The sequence below is a fragment of the Aythya marila genome (genome assembly GCF_965140915.1).
Source record: "Aythya marila genome assembly, chromosome: 4".
Classification (NCBI taxonomy): domain Eukaryota; kingdom Metazoa; phylum Chordata; class Aves; order Anseriformes; family Anatidae; genus Aythya; species Aythya marila.
In genome coordinates, this window is record NC_139045.1 from 32,001,872 (window position 1) to 32,026,770 (window position 24,899).

The window sequence follows — 24,899 nt, forward strand, 5'->3', positions numbered from 1 at the left end:
ATGTTGCTCCAAAGACTGGGGGAGCTGGGCTTTAAAACTCCTTAAAACAGACATGCCATCTGTCCATGCTTTTTGGGAATAAAGGACAGATTCGAGACATTTACAGCAGCAGCCCCGAAATGAGCCAATACAGGACACAGCAAGTACATCAATAATCATCACCGCCACACAGCCCGCTTGGGTAGAAGGCTCGACAAGCTACATTTGCATTCCTTTCTCTCCCACTCTTGCAATCAGTTTGGTGCCTTGTTGTTTAAAACACAGCAACCCTCTTCATTCTTACAGCATGCAGAAGCATAATGAACAATCGGGGCTGAAACAGCAGCCACCGGGAACAACACTGAGCAAAACTCGAGCATTTTTGACCTACCCATCTTTGTAGAAAAATAGCTTAATCAGTGCAGTGCTGAGGACCAAATCCTTGCAGGGTCGGAGCTGCAGTTCCGCAGTAATCCAAACGAACAAAACATCATCTGTCAATATTTCAAGCCTCACGCGTAAAACCGGTTAAGGATCCCTATCGGAGCACGGTCACCCTTAGAGGCACAGCGCATTTTGTGCTCTAAGGAGTGATGCTCCATTCCACGAAGAGGACAGGTGGAAAGAAAAATGGAAGAACGGGAGGAGGCCAAGTGAAGTCGTCATGAATTTTTTTTTCCCCCCCCCCCGGGTCATTTACAAGTGGGAGACCCCTTCAGGATGCAAACCAATCAATCTTTATTTAGCACATCTTTTTCTCACTCAGCCCGTGTAGAAAGACTGCAGCAAAGCGTGCGGGGCATTGTGGGATAGGGATGCAGCAGAGAGCTGCAAGGAGATTCGCTGGGTTATTTTTTTTTCCCTCCCTACTCAGCAATCAGCTGTTCGGAGGCTCCGCGCAGGGCCATTGAATTTGGGCACCAGAATGTTATTACAGGATTAGCAGGCGGAGACAGCCACCAGTGTGCAGCTGGCATGTCAATGCAGCCCCGAAACACATATGCAAATATTACTCGCAAATCGGAAAAGGGATTTGAGTCCCCGGGGGAGAGCCGCTATTACGCAACGTTGGTTATCAGGGCGGTCGCCGCAGATGAAACGAAAGCACTTTCATTTAGAAAGGGAGATAAAGCTTAGTGCTCAGTGATTGCATTCAGATTTGTCCAGGATTCAGAGTATTTCTTGACTTGGTTCTCCCCTGCTCCAGCTTCCAGCACCAACAAAAGACCCCACAAACGCCCTTTGTCCCTCCAGATGTTTAAAGCAGCACCAAGGAACCTCTTCCGAGAGCTGTGCCACTGACACACAAACCAGCAGCAGCTTCTTGCACTGCAAAGCCACGAGTTTAACCTGACTCGAGTCAGCTCAAACACTCACAGCTGTGATTCGTAACCTCACATTCAAGGACCAAGAGACTCAGAGCCAGCAGTCTGCTGAACTTCTGCACAAGCATTAATGCGAAGTTGCATTCCCTTAGTGAATCTAATAACTTATTTAAACTAACTAACTAACTCACAGATCAGTCCAGATTTTACCAGGCTGTTACCAAAGGAAATAAAGTTGGTGTCAGTGGAATTTCTCAGTTATACAGAGAAAGTTGCTCAAAATATGCTTGTGAATACACAGACACTACTGAAGCTAAGCAACATAGAATTAGCTTTGTCCTCCAGTACAACAGCTGGTGGGCTTTGCAGACAAGGTAGTATTTGCATCCCTAAATACAGTGAATCTTTTCTTTTGAAAAAAAAAAAAAAAAAACAAAAAAAAACAAAACGACAACAAAAAAACTCCAATCATATGCAAGTATTACAGCTCACTGAGGCTAACAAAGCTTCCCACAAATAAAAGGACAAAAAAGGCCATTTGCATCAGGAATAAAAACTGTTGGCTTTAAATACTGTCTGTGCTACTTGGACTTAATTAGAAGAGGTAGGGTTAGTTTAGACCTCACAGCTTAAAAAGTTGCCCTACACTCTTTAAACAGTTTCCAGAATATACTTATTCTATTCTTGGACTGACCAGGTAAATAGGATTAATAATCATTATCATGACTGACATTTAATCTAAATTCCTGTTAAAAACATAGAATCTCTACCCATCATATATCTCCCGCTTGGCAATCACTAAGCCAGATTGGTTTTATACATCGTGCAGATCCAGCCTGGTTTCCCTGGGTAATGCCCAGTGGGCAAAAGCATGTTGTAATCCAGTTTATAACCTGAAATGAAACATCAGGCAGCATGCGTGCATGTGTTAGGAGTCTGGGTGCCCATGCCAAAACGCTGCTCCTCTGATTCCCTCGACATGTGCCCAACTCTGTCAAAGAGAACAAAGTCTGTTTCATTTTAGCTCCACACTCAGCAGGTCAGAAAAAGCAGGGATCTGCACGGCACAATTCACAGCTTAAAAAAAGGCCAGAGTTTCAGGCATATTTTTGGAGGGATGGGGGTGGGGTATTGCTATTCTTTCTTTGGGTTCTTGCTTTTCTTTTTCAACTGTACAGAGAACTCCATTACAAAGAACAAGCAAAAATTTTTAACTCCCACAGCTAGGAGATCCAAAGTCTTTTGTTTTTGCCACTTGAACAAAGGCACATTTAAAACAAAAATCAGGACTGAAAACTCTGGAGTGCACCCCCAGACCTGAGGCGGAGGGCTCAGACAGAAGCACACAGGCATCACTTAGCTGCTTGCTTTTCCTTGCTCATTTCCAGCATCAAGTTTACACACACTAAAACAGAACAACAAGGATCTCTCAAATTGCTATTTCCACTCACAGTCAGTAGCACGGACTACAAACCCCTTGATTCAGAACCGCTCCCGTAACATACCTCATGGCCAAAGGAGACCGCAGGAGTCACAGCTACAGCCACTCTCTCACCGGGAACTACAACTCCAAATGAGAGATTGCTTCAAAATGCCGTTCTCATGCAATTAACTCCAAGAAGCTGCCTTCTGACAATGCTCTTATGTTCTGGAAATGATTCTGCTTCTTAAACAAAACAAAGCCGTGGTACTGTGGCAAGGAAGAGGAGACAACCGAAAAATGAGACAACAGAAAATCTCATTTCCCTTGAGATTTTGGTTCTTGCATGTTTAATGTTGACACATGGGCTCCTTCTCCCTTGTGAAGAGGAAATGGATTTGTAGCTCAGTGAGCAATCTTGCACTTTACCCCATACCAGTTATTGCCAGCCCATTTCAACCAGGTTTATTGTATGTCTGTTCTGAGCTGGGGGAAGGGCATGGGGTTTGTTGTTGTTTATTTTTCTTTTTAAAAAAAAAAAAAAAAAAAAAAAGAAAAAAAACCACTAATCTCCCACAGAAGTTTGCTGCGCCCATTGGAAGTAAGTTCTGTGGAAAATATATAGCTCATGCCATCTTCATAGCACCACAGAAAGGAGTGGTCTAGCCCCTGCTATCATCCCCTGTAATTGTTACAATTTTCAAATAATTTCTTCTCCTTTTTCTAACACAGCCTGAATTAGCATTCTGAGGGAGTCCATAAATGGTAAGTTACAACAACAAAAATCAAAACCAACCCCAAACCTGTAGCTAATTTACAGACCATAGCTGGATATTGCTACATCCTTCCCCTAATATTAAATGAGTCATTCAAACACTCCAGGTTAAGATTAATGGCCTGCACTGAAGTCTCTGCCATAAATTGACTGAAGGGAGAGTAATCTAACTCAGCCTGCTCTACAGAAGATTTTAAGGTCAGCAGAAAAAAAAAAATATTGGGTTAGTCCTAACTAAATGGCTAAATAATACAGTTGCAGGAAATAAGGCTGTCTGGAAAATAAGAGGTGGGAGCGACCAGAAATCAGTTCCCTGAAGCCATGATGCTGGGAATGAGGGAACACAAACACAGGCCAGGATGGGCTGTTCAGCCACCCCCTGGCTCCACACTGTTAATTTGATGCTGGCACCAGGAAATCAGGTGGGGTGAAACAAGCAGGCTCTGTCATTGTGGGACCGTGCCCACACCAGGATCACGGGCCCTTAGTCATCTGGATGGGACGGTGCTGGTGGAGGCTCCTTTACCTTTCCCCACCATTAACAAGTGCAACCTGCAGCCTGACCCGGCGTGCTCCAGCAGCCCAGGCAGTAGCTCAGACGGGCAGGGAAAAGCCAGGGCTGCTTGCACTGCAGCCAGGCTCGCAGCCACAACGCCTCTGCCCTGAAAGGAGCTCTGTCAGGTGCTGGCTCCTCTCCCCGTGCCACAGCCTAGAGCCATGATCACTCGCCCATCTTGTGATCCAGTGGGGCAGATGCTCTTCCCCTAAGCTTGTGACCCTACACATGGCTTGTCACAGCCGGGGGAGGCAAAGAACTTGAAAGGTTTGCCTGGGATCTAACACTGGGCTGCTGAGACCTTCACAGCCCCCACAGCGCCCATCCTCCTCTGCCTTTACCACCTTATTCTGTTTCTTTCTACCTCCTGCTTACACCTAGCTCTGCTTGCCCAGGCTGTGGCTTTTGTAGCAAGCCTGAAGAAGGCATTTGCCATTGAGGTGGCACTGCAGCCACCAGAAAACAGCTCTGTATCCTGACATCTCTTCGGCACAGCAATGGGATCACCCCCAGTTCGACTGTCAGATGTCAAGGTCATGAATTAGATTTCTTTTACAGGCTCTCACCTGCTGAAGACAGGAATAACAAGGATAGAAGCCACTGCTATAAATGAAAACTAAATCATTTTACTTGCTTCATGTTCTTTCCCCTTTCCTCAGTTTGTAATCAAAACCTATAACAATACGTGTGTCTGAAATAAGTGGGTGGGCCTCTTGAGACACCAACATACTTATGCTTTATACTCCAAGTTGGAGAAGAGAAAAGGGTTACAGCTGATACCTAACCCTCCCCCCCTTTCCTTTTCTCTGCACATCCCCGCAACCTCTGCCTCCCTCTGCAGTACCCCAACGCAAAGCAGGACCTTTTGGTGGTCCTGCTTCCATCCTTACAGACCCCATGTTCCCCCAGTCTCGCCCTCAGACAAAGGGGAGCCTTTCTGCTGGCTGCCCTGCACACACCAAGGGATAAGGCTGGCAGGTTAGAGCTCATATTATCACCCAGTAATCACACACCCGAGATGTGATACTTACTTTAAGGCTATTTGTCTGTCTGAGGTTTTCAGGACCTCATTTCAGGACCATAGCCCTTTCCGTGTTTAATAAGACATTTTCTCAGGTGAGCTATTTTAAAGAAAAAAATCCACAGCGAGGCAGATCCAAATAATTATTTTATGGGCTAGGTGTTGTGCAGGGCTAAATAAAAGGATTTTAAATTCTACACTTTTCATCCAAAGCTGCTAGTCAGAGCATCCATAAAATAAATAAATAAAAAAACAAAACAAAAAAAAAAAAAAAAACAAAAAAAACCTCTTCTGATTAACTACCAAGTGCCACTAACCTGATCCTCATACTTACACATTTTTGACTCTAGGCCTATCTATTTTATGAACAATAACAGGTTTCTGTTCAGCCTTTTTAGGTACTTGAGCTCAAAAAAAAAAAAAAAAAAAAAAAAAAAAAAAAAAAAAAGAAGCTAAGCTGGCAAATAATTAAAACTGTGCCTTAAATCACTGCAGCTTCCATAAACAGCTGCTCTGAAATGCTACTTGAAATCAAAGTGCTCCATGGAGACTCCACACTAATCACTGCTAAACCCTCCAGGCGCAGGACATCAGGTAGTACAAAAAGCAGGAGGCTGAGCAGGAATCTGTTTGGGAAGAGGTCCCTGGCCTCTTCTACATACTGTTAGATATAAGGTACATTAAGAACTGCTCTAGGCATTTTCTTTAGAGCTGCTGAGCAATGGCAAGAAAAGTAAAAGGTAGATGCAAATGCTTGGTCCTGAGGTGAGCAGTGAAGGTTGAACTGCTCAGAGATCATCCCCTCCACTCCCTCCTGAAACATCAACCTGCCCCATGCTGCATTTCTGCTTGATCTTACAGTTCTGCAGCTCTCCCTTTAGGAGAGATGATAGCCTTGAGTTTAGTCATATATTCCCCACTGGCCTCTCCTCTGCTTCTGCTTCCATTTACTTCACTTGGATCGTGTTGAATTAGCACAAAGTTCAAAGCAGCAAGGGACAAGACAGCACCCAGCTATCACCACATGACATGCAACTTCTATGCAAAATTAACCTAGAGACTGCCAGCCCTTCAGGCTTCTTTCTTCCTCTTTTTTTTTTTTTCAACCTTCAAAATCCCACTTCTCAACAGAAACAGCATAAGAAAAATAAACTGGGAGAAAAAATACAGATGTTTCACAGCAAGAAATGTCAGACAGAGTATAAGCATTAAAAAAAAGCAAACAACAGAGGCACAGGAATTCATGTCTCCGTAGCACATGGGCTGTGTAGATAGGGTGCCTGAGCAGGTGGGATTTCTGCCAAAAACACATACGGGAGAGAGACTGAAGGACAAGAGGAAGAAGAGACCCTCCCCAGCCCGTGAGCATGCTGAATTCAGTTTCACATAACCTGCAGCACTTACACTGTTTAAAGGATGAAATACTGCTTGCTGCTTCTCTGCATTTACCTGAGCTTTTGTACAGTATCCGCCTCATTTTCTCGCTTGGAGCCTACAGCGACGTTACCTTCTATGTCTGCTGCCTTCTTCTGAACTGAAATGCCTTTCAAACACACAAATGTATGTCTAAGCATCTATATATCACCCTCGGTCTCAGAGAAGACCTCAACCAAGCGTTAAGCAGCAGGCAGAGGTTTACCCAGGCAGGCTCTTTACGTTGGCAATAACGCGACACTGCGCTTTCACAGCAAGTAGGTAAACACGTAGCCGCATACGGCAGGTACTCTGGCACCAGAAACAGCGAGACAGTGTCAGAATAACCTTGGCAAGAGCAGCTCTGTGGGTTATAACAATAGTTGCACGCACAGGAGTTAAACCGACCAAAAAACAATAACACAAAGCCATCTGCAGCTCTTGTGGGGAGCTCCAAGCGCACACAGCCAGAGCCCGCTGGCTGCAGCGCTGCCTTCTCCTCCTCCACACTCACAGGGTCGCTCCATTTGAGTTAGCATTACTCAGCCCCAGCACCTCGGAGCTTGGGAGCACCCAATGGCTGCGCTTCAGTGGGTAAACACGCCTTTCCAGACCGCAGCAAGGACACTCGCTTGCTGATTGCACTCCAGTGCTCCTATTTAAAGAACTGTTGTTGTGGGAAAAAGCCGAAACCTTTCTGCAGCATAGACGATGCGTTCCCCATGTCTTGTGCCTTGTCTGCAGAAATGCAACAATTCCCAATGTGCATTTCCACAGCAGGGTTTCACTGCAGCCACAGTAAGATGGGGCCTCCGGACGGGCCCCCCGTGCCCCCAAGCAGGCCGGGCCTCCAGGCAGTCCTCATGGTCCTCCCTCAGGTCCCACCAAGCAGCTGCACTGCCTCAGCCTGGCCTTTCCTCAGGCCTTTTCCATGAGGCACAAGCTTTTAGAGCAGACACAAGCTGCACGGAGGAGCAGCAGGAAGAGGTGCCCACCTGAATCCTTCTCCAAGAGTAACTCTCCTAAGCTTTCCCTTGGATGTCCCGTCCAGGTTCCCACATGCTAGCAAACACACAGGGCAGGTTCAGGCCAGATGCCCAAGGCTCCTAGAGGGCGCTGGCAGCCTGACCGTGAGCAGATGCCCATCACTGACAACATGCCAGCCTGCTGCAAAAATTACATGCTCCAAAGACCCTCATACGTATCATCCTGTCTTTCCAAATTGACATCACAACTTATGAAGTAATAGCTAATGAAAGATGAGAAAAGTAGTACCGCTCATATGGTACAAATTTTAATGCTCCCAAACTGAACTGGGAAACACAGTACCTTCATTTCTCTACAAAAATACATCTCGTTTACCTTATGGGAAAGCCAGTGCGTCTGCAAATACTGGGAGCGCCCTAAGGTCTCACAAGTCAGCTACTGCAATTTAACCACAATGACACAATCTAACACAAAACACTTTCTATGCTATGAAATAAGTTTTCATAGAAAGCCTTTAGTTTGGATGAGGGCTATTTTTATAATGAAAGAAGTGCAAGATCGTAGCATATAAAAGACCAAATTTTTTGCAGTCAGACATCGGGATTAGATTTTGCCAGCTTCTTCTTTCTGCAAGTTCTGTGAAGCGATGTAAGAGCTGCCTGAGAATTTAGCAGCAGTCCTTGTGATGACTGTGACAAGACAAAACATGCTGTTCTTGATATAGGTTATATGCAGTATCATCGAAACAACAACACCTGTTAGAAAAGTATGTGAAGTAACCAGCTGTAGGCACTGCTGTTAAGAGGAATTGAGAAATCCTAGTGGAAAACCAGTTACAGATACAACATACATGCTCTGCACTATTTTGGGTGCTGAACTTCTTCTCTGGCTCAGTTAGCATAGTCAGGGGCTGTTAGGACACACTTCAGATAAATGCTTCTGGAATGCTGATGAACCTGTAAGTCTGAGTTAAATTTTACTCACAATTTATATCCACTGCATTTTAATCTTTCTTTTTAATGGCCACAGATGAGAAACCCCTTTTGAGGCTATCAGCCATGTCCTGGCTACTTCATTCCATGAGCTATGAAACTCATTGCCCCAGGGCGCTACAGCTGTTAATAATTTACGGGCATTCCAGGACAGAATGACAAATTCACAGAGGGTAAACCGACTCAAGATTTTTAAATATAAAGACACCTCCTCTACCAGAAGCAGAGCTGGAAGCACAAATCCCTGAAGATGAAAGAGTATTCAGGGGCATACTATTATACGTCTGATCTATTTTTATGCTTCTCTGTAGGCACCCACTGTCAGCCACCATCCAGATTATAAGGCTGAGCTAGATTTACTTTTGTTTTGACCCAGTCTCACCTTCAAAATACTCAGTGTAGACATCACAGGAGCTGTCATAGTAGCCACTCCCTTTTTGCATAGTTAATGGACAATAATGGCACCACAGGGCTGTTTTTATTACTTAGCAGAGCTATTTAGGGATGCCAGGTGAAATGAATCCATCAGACTGCTGCCTTAATGCACAACCTGCTGTATGAAGAATGCCACTGAGAGCCACAGAGCATCTTTAGCATGTATGCTCACTTCTACATCATACAAACAAGACATGCAACAATGGAGACTGACTGGTCATTGCCTCAAGCAGGGAACCTCTTCGTAGTGATTACAATATTAACCTACCATTTCTCCACATCCTCCTTCCTTTTCCAACATAGTTTATCCTCCAGGAAAAAAAAAAAAATACTTCTAGTGATATTTCCTTTAGACTGATGTGTTTACCTTGCTTCCCTGCAGAAGTACTTACTCTCTATTTTCCTAAATGTAATGCCATAGAGCTTGGGGAAAATAGGCCTTTATTGCTGTCCTTAAATACCATCTAATTCCAACCCCCTGCCATGGGCAGGGATATCTCCCACTAAACTAGGATGCCCAAAGCCCCCTCCAGCATGCCCTTGAACACCTCCAGGGATGGGGCATCCACAGCTTCTCTGGGCAACCTGTGCCAGTGCCTCACCAACACCACAGTAAATTTCTTCCTAACATCTCATCTAAATCTATTCTCTTTTAGTTTAAAGCCATTACCCCTTGTCCTATCACTGCACCCCCTGACAGAGTCCCTCCCCAGGTTTCCTGCAGGCCCCCTTTAGGTACTGGAAGGCTGCAATGAGGTTTCCCCAGAGCCTTCTCTTCTCCAGCTGGGCAACCCCAACTCCCTCAGCCTGTCTTCACAGCAGAGGTGCTCCAGCCCTCTGACCATCCTCGCAGCCCTCCTCTGGACTCATTCTAATTTGTCCATATCCTTCTTGTGCTGGGGATCCCAGAGCTGAATGCAGCACTCCAGGTGGGGTCTCACAAGAGCAGAGCAGAGGGGGAGAATCACCTCCCTTGCGCTGCTGGCCATGCTGCTTTTGGTGCAGCCTAGGATATGTTTGGCTTTTGGGCTGCAAGTACATATTGCTGGCTCGTGTTGAGCTTCTCATCAGCCAACACCCCCAAATCCTCCTCAGGACTGCTCTCAAGCCATTCTCCACTCATCCTGTATTTGCACTTGGGAGCGCCCCAACCCAGATGCAGGACCTCGCACTTGGCCTTGCTGAACCTCAAGAGATTCGCACAGGCCCACCTCTCAGGCCTGTCCAGGCCCCTCTGTACAGCATCCCTTCCCTCCTGCGTGTCAGCCACGCCATACAGCTTGGTGTCATCGGCAAACTTGCTGAGCTCAACATATTGTTGGGATCTTTTCAAGAGTATTTTCCAAGTTCAGCAAAATCTTCTGAGTGCAATCTTTTTTTTTTTTTTTTTTCGTCTGTAAGTAATTATGTCAAGTGCATTTGTTCAATATTCCATCACTGCTTTGGATGGTTTATTGATCTGCACAAGCTGTAGGAGTGTCTTCATATCAGTCAAAAGTTCAACATAATATAACCACTGCTCTTTCCTTGCTAAATCAACTCATAAGCACTACACAAAGCACACTGCAAGATACCACAAACCTTCAAGATAAAAAATAACCCAGTTCAACTAAGCTTGGGCATAGGAGTCAAGCACAATACAAATCTTTGCAGAGACTAAAATTTACTCTTTTCCTTGTAGCCATCATTCCATGTGACAGTTTTTCAAATGACAAATTCAATGAAAGGACATTATTCATTAAGCCTAGCATTCAATACTGATTAAAAATAAATCAACAGAAAAAGAGGGAATTCTCAATCTACATTTCCAGAATGGGGATGGGAGAAGTCAAGAACAGAAGCTCATGGTTACACAGAGCAAATAGCTTTACATAACCAAAACAAAAACAAACAAATAAAAAGTCACCCAGAAATAAACTGATCATACACGTTTAGACAGACAAATAATACTAACACAAATAAATAAATCCATACTGGATTAGGAACCAGCAGATTGCTGAACATTCATCTCATGCATTTAAAAACTGTCCAGAAGCAACTGCAGCTACTCCAATTTTTGTATCTCTTCTGCAGTGGGCATCCACCCTGACTTAAGAGCTGAAGATCCACCTAATTCATTGCTACTAACATCCACCCAAGACTGCAAATATTCAGAAGGTTTCAAAGGGAGAGAGAATGCATAATACTTTTACACATGACCAAAATGCTGATCATAAAAAGCCAACCTGTCCAGTCCTTTCAGGGGAACTTTCAGATTATAGATGATATCTGCAGTTATTACAGTCATTTGCCTTCTCCTAGGGGCAGGGTATATTCTTGAAGTTAATCTATTACCTTAAAGATCCAATATCTAACAGTAAAGTGTTATGGTTTACAGACAAACTGCTGCCAAAACAGCTATGGTAGCAGTCCAGCTATACAGGATATATTTTGATGCTTGTGTCAAGCAGATCACCATGTAACGTAAGAGGTGCCAGAATACATGCTGTTAACATTTTTTGCATGTCTATGATTAGCCTCCTTCTTAATTTAGCTATGCCTTTTTTTAACCTTACTGCATGAACTGGCAGCAAGGTGGATGGAGCCAGACCACATCTACCTGCCACAGTAGCTGTTCACTGCCTCAAGTAGTATATTACAATTGCTATTTCAGTTCTTCCTTTTGAATGGTATCTGCTTTTGAGCTCTTACCTGACGTCCAGCTGGCAAGTGGGAAAGCTGCCTGGTGGCCAACAGACTTCTCAACTGACTAGATCCTTGGCTCTCCCCATAGAGTACATTAGAATGGTATGTTATGTCATTTATTTCACTTCATACTAGTCCAGTTTCAAACTAAACTACTAATTCCAGCTTTTAAAATAAGCAATGTCCAATCCAAATATAGCAAAACACCCCAAATATTAGAAGGAATGACAAGCAATGCCAGGATAAGTCTATAGATTCTGTGACTGAAAATATCCAGAGAGTTTATTGTAGAAAATAGTAGACAAATGTCTTTAATATTGCAATTTATACAACAAATATTTAATTATTTCAATCATAGAAATAAAACTCGGTCTTTATAGAAATGAAACAAATCAGAAAGGTTGATAAGAAATGCCACCTGCATCTCTCCAAAGGTCAAAATGAATTTTGCTCAGAGGGTGGTGGGCTTAATTCCAGTTGATCAAAAGCAAGGGAAAGGTTCACACAATTTCTCACAAAATAAGATTTTTTTTCCAAATTGCATTAGCTCAATGTTTGCAACCAAGAAGCTCCTGCCATTACAGGCACATGTCAACATGAACCTTACAACACGCCAACAGACTGTCTACAATACAGTAATGTCATATAACAAATACAAGAGCAAGCCCAATTCTAACAGAAGAAGCACGTCATAAGCAATAACCCATCAAAAACAGAGGCACAAAGAGGTGAAGTCTATTTATATGACTGATAAGCCATGTTCTTTTCCCTTCAGTATTTTAGTAACCTCCAAACAATGATTATTTCCTTTCCAACTTTTATTCCCTTCAATAAGTACTGGTTTTGTTTTGGAGTCTTCTCTCCTTTTTTTTTTTTTTTTTTTTTTTTTCTTTAATTGCAGCTCATGTCACACACTTCCACATGGTCAAGTTTTTTGTTTCATTTTTTCTTAAATCACAACCTGCACTCTCTAGAAATAGCATATCTAATTTTGGTTCAAGGTGTCAGCCAAGCATAGGATCAGCAATTGTGGATTTTATTCTGACAGTCATAAGATTTCTTCAGTGTGGTCCCTGAAGCCTGACTAAAAAAAAGCAAGTTCATATATGTTATCCTGCAAAGTAGAGATGGGCAGGTGTCCAGGAGAAAGTTTTCAGGGCTCCAAAAATTAAAAAATAAAAATGAAAAATAAAAAAGGAAGAAAAGAAAAAAGTTGAAAAACATTGTCTTTGAGTTTTCAAACCATTTGTAGATTCTTAAGAATTAATGGATTTTTATAATACTGCATTGTCCATACAAAATATTTAAATTTGTGGTGTTTTTCTCTTCTATAGTACAGTTCTATTGAGGATCATTCTTTATAAACTGAATTATTTGGAGTAAAGATGTGTTTGCTGCTGTATATGAACAAATAGTTCAAACCAGCTACACTTGTACCCTTGGGCATGTTTAATTTTGATGAGACAACATGCCTGCCAACTGATCAAATCCAATTCATTTACACTTGGCCCAAGAATCTCTCCTACCTTATCATACATCCTGCCTTTGTTTTTGTATAAATACTTTATGTGTCTAGACACAATCTTACACATTTCTGCAAAACTATGCAGAAATATTTTATGCAGATGATTAAATTTCAGCTTTACTATAGTAATGTACAACACTTTGTTCTCTGAATTAGAACACCCAAACCTTTTCAGTGCATTTAATTCCCCAATTTTCCTCAAAGGAATCAGGAGCCTCACTGTGTTTATATAAGCTGTTCAAATCCTAGTTTTGTTATGAATTAATTAAATTCCATTATCAGGCAAAGACAGGCCCAACATGTTTTTGAGATGGCTTCAAGCAGCAATTATCTGGGATTTTCCAGTAAACAACCTGACCTTCAAGCTGGGATTGCCAGAGAAAAATACTATCATGGGCTTAGGAAATCCCCCAGCTGCACTGCCATCTTTGTCCAGGTAAGATCTGAATTTCCAACCACTGTGCATGCTGCTGGACATAGCAGAATTCAGATAGCACTTGTGTACTCTCAGGACATGGACACCGCTTATCTCATACCTGACCTCAGAGCCAAGACTCCACTGAATTCATAGACAGAAAACAACTTCCAAAAAAAACATTTAAGACCTGTATTTCCCCCCTCTCCCCCACCCTAAATAAAGGCATTAAACATAGTCTTCTAGTTTTTATTCTGTATCTGGCATAATACATTTGCTGTCTACCTTTTAAAATTCAATACACAAAACAGAAAATTTTCCCCAGTTGGCTGAAATAGATGTTTCCATCTAGAATTTGTTCTGTCATAAAATCCACTGCATGTTTCCTTTTGGCCCTCAAGCAGCATGCATTAGTGATGCTCCTTGGAGTAACAAAGAGATTCTGTTTAACCTTCCCTCTCAGGAAAACCTTGGTGTACCAAAGCCATTTCTCATAAAAAATGACGAAGCCCTCGCTGAACACCAAGCTGTTCTTTACAGCCAAACTGCGGGCACTACAGGACCAGATCAGAGATGTGAGTTTCTTCACAAGTTTGTCAAATGCTTTGCTGAGAAGTTTAAGGAAACCTGTGGCTTGCCATAAACAATCTTGGACAAGGGTAAATAAAGCACAGAAGCTTTGTTTCATTTGTCAACAGCCAATAGAACAACCCTCTCTCCCCCCCCCCCCCCCAAAAAACAAAACAAAACAAAACAAAACAAAAAAACTCTCTGGAAATAGGGACTAACCTCAGCTTTCTGCTTTCTTTGTTTTCTAGCAAGACGTTGCTGTCTCAAGACCAGGTACAGTAGCTTCCTGGTACCTTCTCTCTATAACCGCTCCAGGCTTTAGATTTCATGAGTCCATCTTCCAGAAAGTCATGGGGCTAGCTTTAAAATAAACAAGTTTATATAGATTTTAACAAACCAAGCCTTTTAGTACACTTTTCAAGCCCTACAGTTTATATTCCTACACTTATTCCAAGTATTTTACATTGCCTAGAAGCTCTCATTAGCATCACTGGTCAATTTCTGTTCAGTTCTTGCACAAATGGATATGTGGAACTTTAAGAAAGAAAACTTCTGATGGTTATATCACAATAGTTGGTCACTATATCACTATATAGTACATCACAATAGCTGTTATCCAGGTAATAAATCCATTGCCCTCAAAGACAAATAATCTGAGGCTGGAACAGACAGTGGCTTTTCTTATACCATGTCCTTACCTAATAAATACTTATTTAGTCACCGCACTGTCACCACGTTTTTCTTATATACATACAAATGGACATTTATGTCATTGTTCCGGCTTGACGAATATTTGACTTCAGGGTGATTATCGTCTTATTCTTGGTATATTACCTGATACATTATATTTCCTTGTTCTTTCTTACCCCTATCAATCTGCCTGACAGTCTGCCTACAATGCTTTTTGAAAACAGTAAAATAAAGTAAAAAAAAAAAGCGCTGGGGGGACGGAAAGGGGATTCATGCTTAGCAGGGGAGCTGTGCATCAGGTATTGGCTCAAGTTAATTTTCTCAAAAGCAGAACAACAGAATATGGTTGTCAGAACATTAATGCCAACTTCAAAAAACCTGACACCTGTGAGAAGCAAAAGTCTCCCTCCTAATAATACCTTGACATCAACCTCTCAGATTTACAGGGATTTATTTTGCTTTGAATAAACATCACTGTGCCTTTCCTTGGCAAACTGCTTGGCTTTGTTTCAATTATTGCTTTCAAATATTAAAGAGCAGAAGGCATTTGTTTCCCCGTCACATCCTGTCCTGTTTACACAGCATCACACCATCAATCCCCTTTGAAACGCTTGCTCTTACAGCAAGCTCGACACACACACGGTTCAATCAAAACATTTCCTATTGTCTCATGCCAGCCACAAACGGATTTCTGCACAAGCACTGAAAAGGTTTAAAGGTTTCGACAGCCACCTAAAGCTGAGCCGGCACGACTGTCAGAGAAAGGTGCTGTCAAACTGCTCCAACTCCGCCACTGCCACCCTGACTTTAGGAAGAGAAACGAAGACAAAGCCCTCGCTCACGCACACAGCTCAGCTCCTGGCTAGAGCTCGCCCACTGCTCAGCCGCTACTCTCCCAAAACACTCGAGAGCAAGAAAAAGCACAAGGATAGTTAGAGACGAGTGCGAAAGGATAACTTACATTGTTTAGAGAGACAGTGGGAAAGGACTGCTGCGGTTTCTTCGTTATTTTACACTGCTGTTGGCAGAGCAGACAACCACAGAAGTTCACCTACAGAAATCCCTCTTTAATTCTCTCTCTCCCAGTTCATTTACTCTAGAGCCTCTCAGCCTGACGAGATCCAACAGTCAAAAGTTTATCCCCTCGTATTTCCGAATGATATGGCCGACTCTCCTTGGACACATACCAATGATGCAGTAAAAATAGACAAAAGGGGGGGAGGGAAGAAGCGATCTAGCTTGAGCCTGAATCTTCTTAACTCAGTGTTTTCTGTAAAAGCTGCTCTCATGTCAGGAGCTCCCATCCCTGCGCTAATTTGCAGAGCATGGAGTCATCCATCTGGTTTTCATAAACTGCAAATTACGAGCAAAGCGGGGAATATACACAGCCCAGCTTTAGCTGAACTCCCCGAGCACCAGCCTTACAAGTAACCTGAGGTACAAAGGCTTTGAAAATAAACAGGCAGCCCCATGCCAGACTGACTGCATGCACTCTTGCGTGCGTGCAGCTGGCCGCCTCGCTGCCCCCCAGCAGCCCCCAGTCCCTGAGAGCACCCCACGGCTCAGGGAGGTGGCAGACACTTCCCCCCCCCCCCCCCCAGGGGAACAAAGCAAGCTTGCAGCCCTCCCTCCCAGCACAAACAGCCTCTCCGGAACGGGAATTAAAAAAAAAAAAAAAAAAGTGCATTGCTTAGTTCAACAGTTTAGCAACTCAGTTAGAACAACCTGGTTTTTATAAACAGGGAAGTGAATGCTGATCCACTTACATCCTTTAAATGCTTCCAGGTGGGAAACAAACCCACTGGGGTCTCTCTCTCTCTTTTTTTTTTTTTTTTCTTTTCATTTGCTGTTTCTTCCTCTAGTAAGGCAACTCACAATCAGTGGATGGCTGCTTGATAGAGAGCCTCTGGGGTGATCCTGTCCATAATTACAATGAGCACTACACCAAAAGTATCACAAATAAAACTTCTAAAAGCACCCAGTGAAAGTCCCTGACTTGAAGCTCCCAAGTCACTTTCACACCCTAGTTTCAGCTGTTTAAAGATCTACTGCCCTGATTACATTCAGATGCAAGAGGCCTGAGTGCTCACCTACATTTCTGGGTAGCTCAAGGTTTTGAGTCAGAACAAAATTATGTGTCTTTTCCAACAAAAAATTGCAAAAACGAATTTTCTCTTCTTTACAGATGATAAAGAAGTTCTGCTGTTGCTCGAGGCAAAAAGTTGTTGCTGTTATTTACTTCAAAATATCAAGTTTGATTTACTCTTCAGTTTTGCCAGCAAACTTTTGCAAGCTTTTCTGCTGGGAATAAGCTTACTCTGTTTGGACACTGAGAATCTGTAAATGAGGCAGCTTTCACCAAAGCATGAATCAGTGCAGTGAGTCATTAACAAAATAAAAACACCATTGTAAACAGTCTGCCTGAAAATCCTGAGCCTTGTCACTTGCTCCACTTCTCATCTTTGCATGATTATGATCCTCTACTTGGATTCAGGATTGATATGACTGGATTGTTATTAAAAAAAAAAAAAAAAAAAAAAAGATTCTAATTAATAGATACAAAGGAGAAAATTATGAACTAATTTTCTGTACACGTACTTTTGCCTGTGCTGTCACAGTTCCTTCCAATAGTTGTAGAAGCCACTGCATAATTTTGATCAAATCTGGTAGAGGGCTAAAGCTCTCTATTTTTGTATTACATTCCTACAGCTTTTGTGAAAACAGGCAGCCCTCCAGAAGAGTGAAATACAATCTAGCGATCCAATGTAAAGGGCTACACATGAGCTCAGGCATATTATTAGACACCAGAGCACCCCACACAAACAAGAGGTACATGAGAACAGATTTCCTGTGTCCTACCAGTTGACTGCTACCACAGTTGTACATCTTTGGCCTGCAGGCTAGCATTTTTCCTTTTGTTCTGCTCCCCTAAGAAGGTTAACAGCAAAACCCTTGAAATGCACAGGCATCAGCTTAAGCAAAGGTATCTTTCTGATATAGCAGTAAACAGGGTTGGTTAACAGTTGAGTTATTATTTTTCTTAGTAAACGCTTGGGGTCAATTGACTACATCTTACTTTTATCAGGACTGATATTTTCCATGAAATCAAAGGACTTAATCCTGGTTCAGAGTTCAGATTTGGGGACAGAAATTGTTTCACAAGGGTACAGCAGAATAGCCCTTGTGTGGCTTTCTGGATGTGCAGGCTCTCCTCCCATCCATACTGATATAGCACAGGACAAGTTGAATGAGCATTATCTTTGGAATAAGAATTCATTTTCTAGTGAGACATGGTGTTAAAGTGAAGAGTAGGTGGAAATTACCACTTTCAGTTTGTGATGATGGTGCAGACAATGTTTTTTTGCCTTGAGGAGCAAAGGCATTACTTACACTAATCTCTCAGGTACCCTTCAATTTATTTGTTCTCTCAGAAAAATACTGCAGTCCACTTACATCAAGAGTTTTTTTCACAAATAACTGCTACGTAAAAAAATAAAATTCAAGATTCAGAAACAGAGGACTGATTTTAAATGATCTTTCATTTTCCAGGCTTTGGGGATCATTCTTATTCTTCAACTGTTTCCCCTTCCTTTCCTCTTCTTCATTTCCTCCTTAGTACCACCTGTGTGAGTAGAAGCATCCTACTGCCACAGACACCTCCCGCTCTGAGGCAGGCTGGCTGTGTGTCCCCTCACTGTAGCATGCACTGCTTTCCCCTGGATAATAGTAAGACATCATTTGATACCCAGTTTATCACACACCATCTCCACAAACTTCTAGGCAGACAAGCATCACATTCCTATCTAGCACAGGGGTGTTAGTTTTCCTTGAGAAACTGAAAGATATTCGTCAGTTTGCTGATGAGAGAAAATTTACAGTAGAAGGTTTTAAACAAGAACAACTGCAACAAAGACCAGATCAGTTCAGGAGAACAATCCGCTAAGAACAATTTTCTTTCTCAGAAAAATAGCAGCTTCCATTAGGGATGTTTTCAAATGCCAGCTACAAAATAACCTTGTTATTTTCCATGCAAATAGAAAGCAACCCTGACTTCTCACCAAGATCAACATATCAGCAGTGTTAGCAGGACAAGGACTAGGAGAAGGATGCAGCTTAGATCTTGGTAATACTGATCATGTGCAACTTCATGTTTAGATTCTTGAAATATATTTTTTAACTGCACTGTATCTTTGTTAAAGCAAAGAAATTTGCCCCTCCTCAGTCAGTGACAGGTTTTGATGCACAGTAGTTGGCAGAAATTGTTTCTCTCTTGGATTGGATTCTGCTCCCATTGAGCCTAGTGGGTTTTTTTTGGAACTTCTATATCGTAAAGGTATAGATGGAAGCAATTTATTTTCTATCCTGTTGCTTTGTAGTTTAAATACTGAGAAAGTGGTAGGTGAAAGGTCTGGGTTTGTTGGAGACCACACCTTACCATTTAATTTGAACCTATGAAACTGCAGAATGATGGAAGCTCAGAATGGCAGATTAACAAACCAGGGATGCACCACAGCTCTGTGTTCACCTTTCATTCACACAGTAAACTACTTGGTGTAGGATTTTAAATACATTCCAGGTTGGTCGTAGTTCAAGTCCTATATGAATCTCCTGATGCAAACAAGCTGTCATGCTTTGTACAGACTGTAAAACCCCAAGTCAGATAAACAGACAAATCTACCCTTGGAGGAGGAGTTCAAGGTAAAGCTTCAGTTCTCCTACCGTTGATGAAATATAATAATGTAGATTTTGGCACTGACCATGACCCATTTTTTTGGATTTTTTTTTTTTTTTTAAAGAAGAATTAGTTGTGATTTAAAACATTTAAAACCAGCACACGGAGTATCTCGGATTGGGGTTCAGATGCTGAGCTTGTATTCCTTACTGTGAATTTGCTCTCTTACTGTGTGTTTCATTTCAGTATTTCAGATTGTTGTCCAGAGACTTAAGTTTGGCAAAAGTCTGTTCCCCTGCAAGTTGCTGATGATCTGAAGAGATAATACTGTGATAATTCTCTGCAGTCTACTCCTACTGTTAGATCAGGACTGGGCTGCTTCAAAGCTGTTGGTATTTTGCTTTATAATGCAGTAACACTCCTCTTCCACAGAAAGCAAATACACAGCTCAGACAAAAAATATTACATTATAATATTGATGCCATAGCTGTAGTAGCCCCAAGGCTGCTGATATTTTCACTACAGCCTGGAGTAGCCCCTGGCTGTCCCCAAGAAAAAGCAAGAACATGCATAGCACTAAGCCACTTTTTCACATCAACTCTCACTTAACGTCTGTGACTGCAGGGATCTGGGCTTTCCTGGAACACATAATCTGATTCTGAGAGCTCTGGTGACATTCAGCCTTGTCCCTTCTAAGAGAGCTGCAATGGTAAGCCCTTTTTTCACACTCTGAAGCCCACAGTGCAGAATCTAATGGCTGGATACTGCTTTGTCTTCTTCAAGCTTACAAATAAGCCAACAAAGAGCATGCAATGTATTTCTGCCAGTGGCGTTCATAAAGGTCACAGATTGGAAGGATGTGATTCCAAAAGACATACATTAGGCTGTTTTCAAAGGTTCCTGTTTCCCTTCCCCAAGCCCCAGCTGCACACTCCTATTTCTTACCTTGCACTGTGTGGCTATGTTTTCTTACTCTGACTGTGGCAATTTTGGGACCTCCACTGAATGGATGCAGTTCATTACCTGAGAGAAAATTAACACACAGCAAAATGCATCAATTTTCTGCAAGGAGAGTGAGATGAATTAGCTCACAGGTCTGGCAAGTGCCACAGGTGATGAAGAGATTGAGCATTACGCACCAGAGCAGGGGAAGAATGAAGACTGTGAGCCATTTTCTCAAGTTGCTCATGAAAATATACCATGACACAGGCAGGTTAGCACCACACCACTTCTGCCTGCTGAAGCTCAAAGCCCCACTTCCATGGCAATCTTGACCCTTAAATTCTGGCATACCCTCAGTTTGCGGCAGGCCCACAGTTCTACTCTGTACTGCCCTGAATCATACATAGTTTGCTATCCTCAAAAATTAACCACCAGTCCAGGCTCCCATTAAATCATGGTGTCTCAGCATTACTGTTTTTCAGGAGCTTTCATTCACATAAGCACATTTTCTTTCAGAAGCAAGTGTCCAGGAAACACTGATGTAATACATTTTCATATGGCTACATTCATGAGAAGTTCAGAACCAAAAGTAATGTGTCCAAACCCTCCTTTTAAAAAAAATAAATAAAATGTTGTTCATCCAAGAATCAGAAGTGTTACCATGTGACCAGTAACACAAAGAAAAGAGCACATGGATAACCACAGCAAGCAGTTCAAAAGCCCTTGTGGGGCTGAAGTTGGTTCACAAGATGTGTATTGAATACTGTGCAGTTTGTTTGGCAAAAGAAACAGGAAGGGCTACATTTTCTAAAAAGCATACCAAGCTTAAATATTTATTGACTTAGTTCTTCTCTGACCTTGCCCGGAGCCATCCATTCTTACAGCATAAAGGGCCAGTATATGCCTGGTTTACCCTACTTTTCTGCCCTCAAGTACAAGGAGAAAGGAAAAAGAAAGTATGTTGAGACCTTTGCACTGAGGAACATGGAACTCAGGGGGAGAAAAAACAGCCTGTTTGTGACTGCAAGCATGGGACTGTAGTGGGAAAGACTACAAGAAGAGGGCAGGAGGAGAATGTCAGCGGGTGGAGGGCTTTGGGGGAGCTTGTAAGGGCTGTGAGGAAAGCAGAATAAGCATCTTAAATGGTATGGAATGAAGAGATTAAGGAGGACTCCTGGGAAGAAGGCAGCTCTTCTGGAGAGGTTGTGAACCATGTGGTTGAGGTACAGGGACATGGGCTGTAGGGAGTGAGGAGCTAGATGCTCTGCACTGGCTTGAGCTGGAGACTGGGACAAAGGGTGAGGGGCCTTAGGCTAGGAGACAGTAAAAGCCAGAGTGAAAGCCTGAGGGGCTCCTGGCTATGCAGGGCTTTGGGGCAGATGTAAATACAAGGAATCTCTACTGAGGATACCCTAATTTAGGTACTTAAGCACACATACAAGAATGTTTCCCCTGCTCTTCCTACCTACATGATCATCTCTTCCCACTCCTATATCCTCTTTTTTTTTTTTTTCCCTGTCAGAGCCACATAAGTTCTAGCTCACATGTTCCCATCTGTGCATTGAAGCATTACATTTTCCATAGCTACTGAGAACCAAAAAAAAAGTTTTAAAAAAAGTTTTGATGCAGCTCTGGCTCCCACAACATATGCGAGAATGTATATATGCAGAATTGTATGCCAGGATATTACTGCAACAAACATTAACATCTGTCTTACAGTAGATTAGGGCATTATACTCAGGGAGCATGAGGTAAAATGCCCGCTGAAGACACCATGTAATGAGAAAGAAGTCAGGAAGAACATGAGCCCCAGTATGAATTGATTACATGAGATAAACTACAGTACTAGCCTTGAAGCTTAATGGGTACTACGCTTCTCGGTTTCACATGCTGTGAAGCAGCAGTGGTAAGAGGAAAAGGCTGATGGCAGGCGATATTTTTTTTAGACAACACCAACCAGGACAGAACACAGCAAGCTGCCCACTCAATTAAAGGCCCTTTTATGCTTAAATTGCTGCTTTCTCAGACCTTCAACCTAGCTACGCAGGCAAAAAGGAAGGAAACTGAAAAATTGAAAAGCTCCTTTATGGATGAAAGAGCAGTGGCATTTATAACATTTCCCGACTACCTGAGCACATACTGGGACACAGCTTACTTTCTGGGCCCAGGAGACGTAGGGTAGAGAGAGGAATCTGGGTGGGCCACCTGGAGGCTGCAATTAATTTTATACCGTTTCTGTACATATCCTAAAAGAAGGTGGTTAGCCAGACTCTGTTTTCCTACACTATCAAACCAATGCAGTTATGCAGATAGCCTAGTTCTGTAAGCCAGTGATTCCTGTAAGAAGAAAGCTTTGGGCTTGCTTGTGGAGGCCAAGGGAGCATCTTCCCAGCACGGGAACAGAGCACAGCCGGTACAAGTACCGTGCGTTGCTGATTCCTGTTTCCTTCAGCATTTCAGGCCAGCTGAAAGGCCAGGTACACGGAACAGGAGGGAGAGAAGTCAAAAAGACCAGTGGATTCTGGTAAACACAGATTTAAGGCAGCACAGGTCTGAAGGCCACTTAGCCACTGCAGTTCCCTCCACCACAGGCAAAGAAGGTCCCTGTTCTTTCTTCCTTGACCTGTTTCCAACTATATTGCATGCAGAGCACTCTACGGGACTGTCTCTGTAGCAAATTCTCAATTGAGAAACTTCTGCCACTGTTTTGGGGTGAATTTTGCATGTATACCCTGCCTTGCAATCCTTTTCTTTCCTAGGTGCAGTGCTTTCTCTGAGTAACGCCACCAAAATAAAACTGACAGCAGGTGCAGACCCTCTGCTTTTGATATCCAAGTAAGATCTGAATACTAAAACCCTTCTAGTTTTTTCTTTTCATTTTTTAGAATGAAGCAGCATGTTGCACTTCACTGGCAACAATATCCCTTACCTAGAAAAGGATCTAATACTTAGGAAAAGGGACCTGAAAAAATACAGTTAAAGATTTTAAAAGCTTTCCCAGGTGTGGGTGAAGGTTGAGGATAATAACATGGAGAATATTAGAGGGTTCAGATTTAAGAGAGGGGACAACCTTACACAGGGAGGCTGAGGATGGTTTGTTTGCAAACCTCAGTCTCTATTCCAGCAGAGACCCGAGTGAGGAGTTTTACAAGGAAATCTACCCACACCTGACAGCAGGCTCCCACAGCTTCTTTCATGCACTCAGATGTTTTTTCTGTTACCTGACAGCTCAGTTTTCTGTTCAGACTCAAACAGCTGATGTCTCTTTCTCTTATCATAGCCTTAGCTGATAAATGTCAGGCAGATAGGACACATCAACAGAGCACCTGCAAATAAGCTGAATCCCTGAGAGGAACAGTGCCCTCAAAGCCTCCTGTTTTCACTGAGAATTTGAATGCTCAGTGTCATAAATTACAGCTCCAGTAACACAAAACTTATTAATCTAGGTAGCCATTCTTTCCCGAGAGATCACAGAATCACAGAATTTCTAGGTTGGAAGAGACCTCAAGATCACATTTGGGAGCTCACCTGACATTGTCAAGGACAAAGAAGAGGAAATCTAGTAGATCAGATTCAACTTGACAGTCTTTGCCAAATATTGTTAGCAGATTACAATTTTCATTAACAGGTCAGGGTTTTGGTCAACCCCTAATTAATTCCCTCTATTAACTGCCATATTACTGAACGATAACATGAGTGCAGCTGTATTGCATGTGCCAGCAGAACATGCCAGCCACAGGGAAACGTTGGCAAGTGATCCCACAGTCAACATGCAGTGCACCTACAGAGACATAGGAAGAAAATGAATTGCCCTGAAAACACAGCCCTGGGAAGCAGATCTTAGTTCTATTTCCAACTTTTTGCAGACTTCATTTCCCCCTCTTGTAGATTGAAGATGATATGCTAATCTGCTTCCTTAGTTATCTGAAAGCTGAGTTAATGAGTATTAGTAAATCATTTTGTTTCCACACACTGCCTATCATCTCAGAATCAGAAAGTACAATTATAGTGTATGCGGTTCGCAGTAGTCAGTTTCTTTATTTTTTTTAATGAAGGATGTTGATTCAGTGCCCTGTTTTAGCAACCTCTGTGAATACATCTTGAAAATTATCTCTCTGGGAGGAAGACAAATCAATTTTAATCTGCTGCCTGTTTACTCTGATGTAAATCAAACAGGCACAGTCTGCCTCTACAGAGCAAGCCATGTTGTGCTGAGCTCGTGATGCACAAGGGAGTTCTTTCTTTAGACGGGAGACAGACAGTGTGGTAAGCATATTGATTATTCCTAACTGTGTACGATGAGAGCACAGCAAAAACTCTTAGGTGTGCATTTATGCCTGATGTATCCCATTCTGCTTTCATTTTTATTTAAGTACTGAGATCCAGGTCTCTTAATCTATAGACAAAAAAACAATTTCATCTTTATTTCTCAAGGCTTAGTATCTATCTACTACTTAGAGTAACTGAAAACCTCCGGTCTGTGTTCATAGCCTGACA

The 24,899-nt window shown here is 42.5% G+C and overlaps 1 protein-coding gene across 6 annotated transcripts in view; it reads right to left on the reverse strand.

The window, feature by feature from the left end:
• The window catches only part of TRIM2 (tripartite motif containing 2), a 71,535-nt gene that overhangs the window by 44,637 nt on the left and 1,999 nt on the right, over positions 1-24,899 (reverse strand). Inside the window, exons 1-3 of one of the 6 annotated variants that reach the window (XM_082760231.1) lie at positions 15,750-15,940; positions 14,318-14,458; positions 2,810-2,994 (exon numbers count right to left, since the gene is read on the reverse strand). The exons of 1 other annotated variant lie outside the window; for it this stretch is intronic. The gene's annotated coding sequence lies outside the window, so the exon portion shown is untranslated. Of the gene's footprint in view, positions 1-2,809; positions 2,995-14,317; positions 14,459-15,749; positions 15,941-24,899 lie in introns of those variants that run through there. 4 more of the 6 variants (XM_082760233.1, XM_082760230.1, XM_082760235.1 and 1 more) reach the window with 4 other exon arrangements.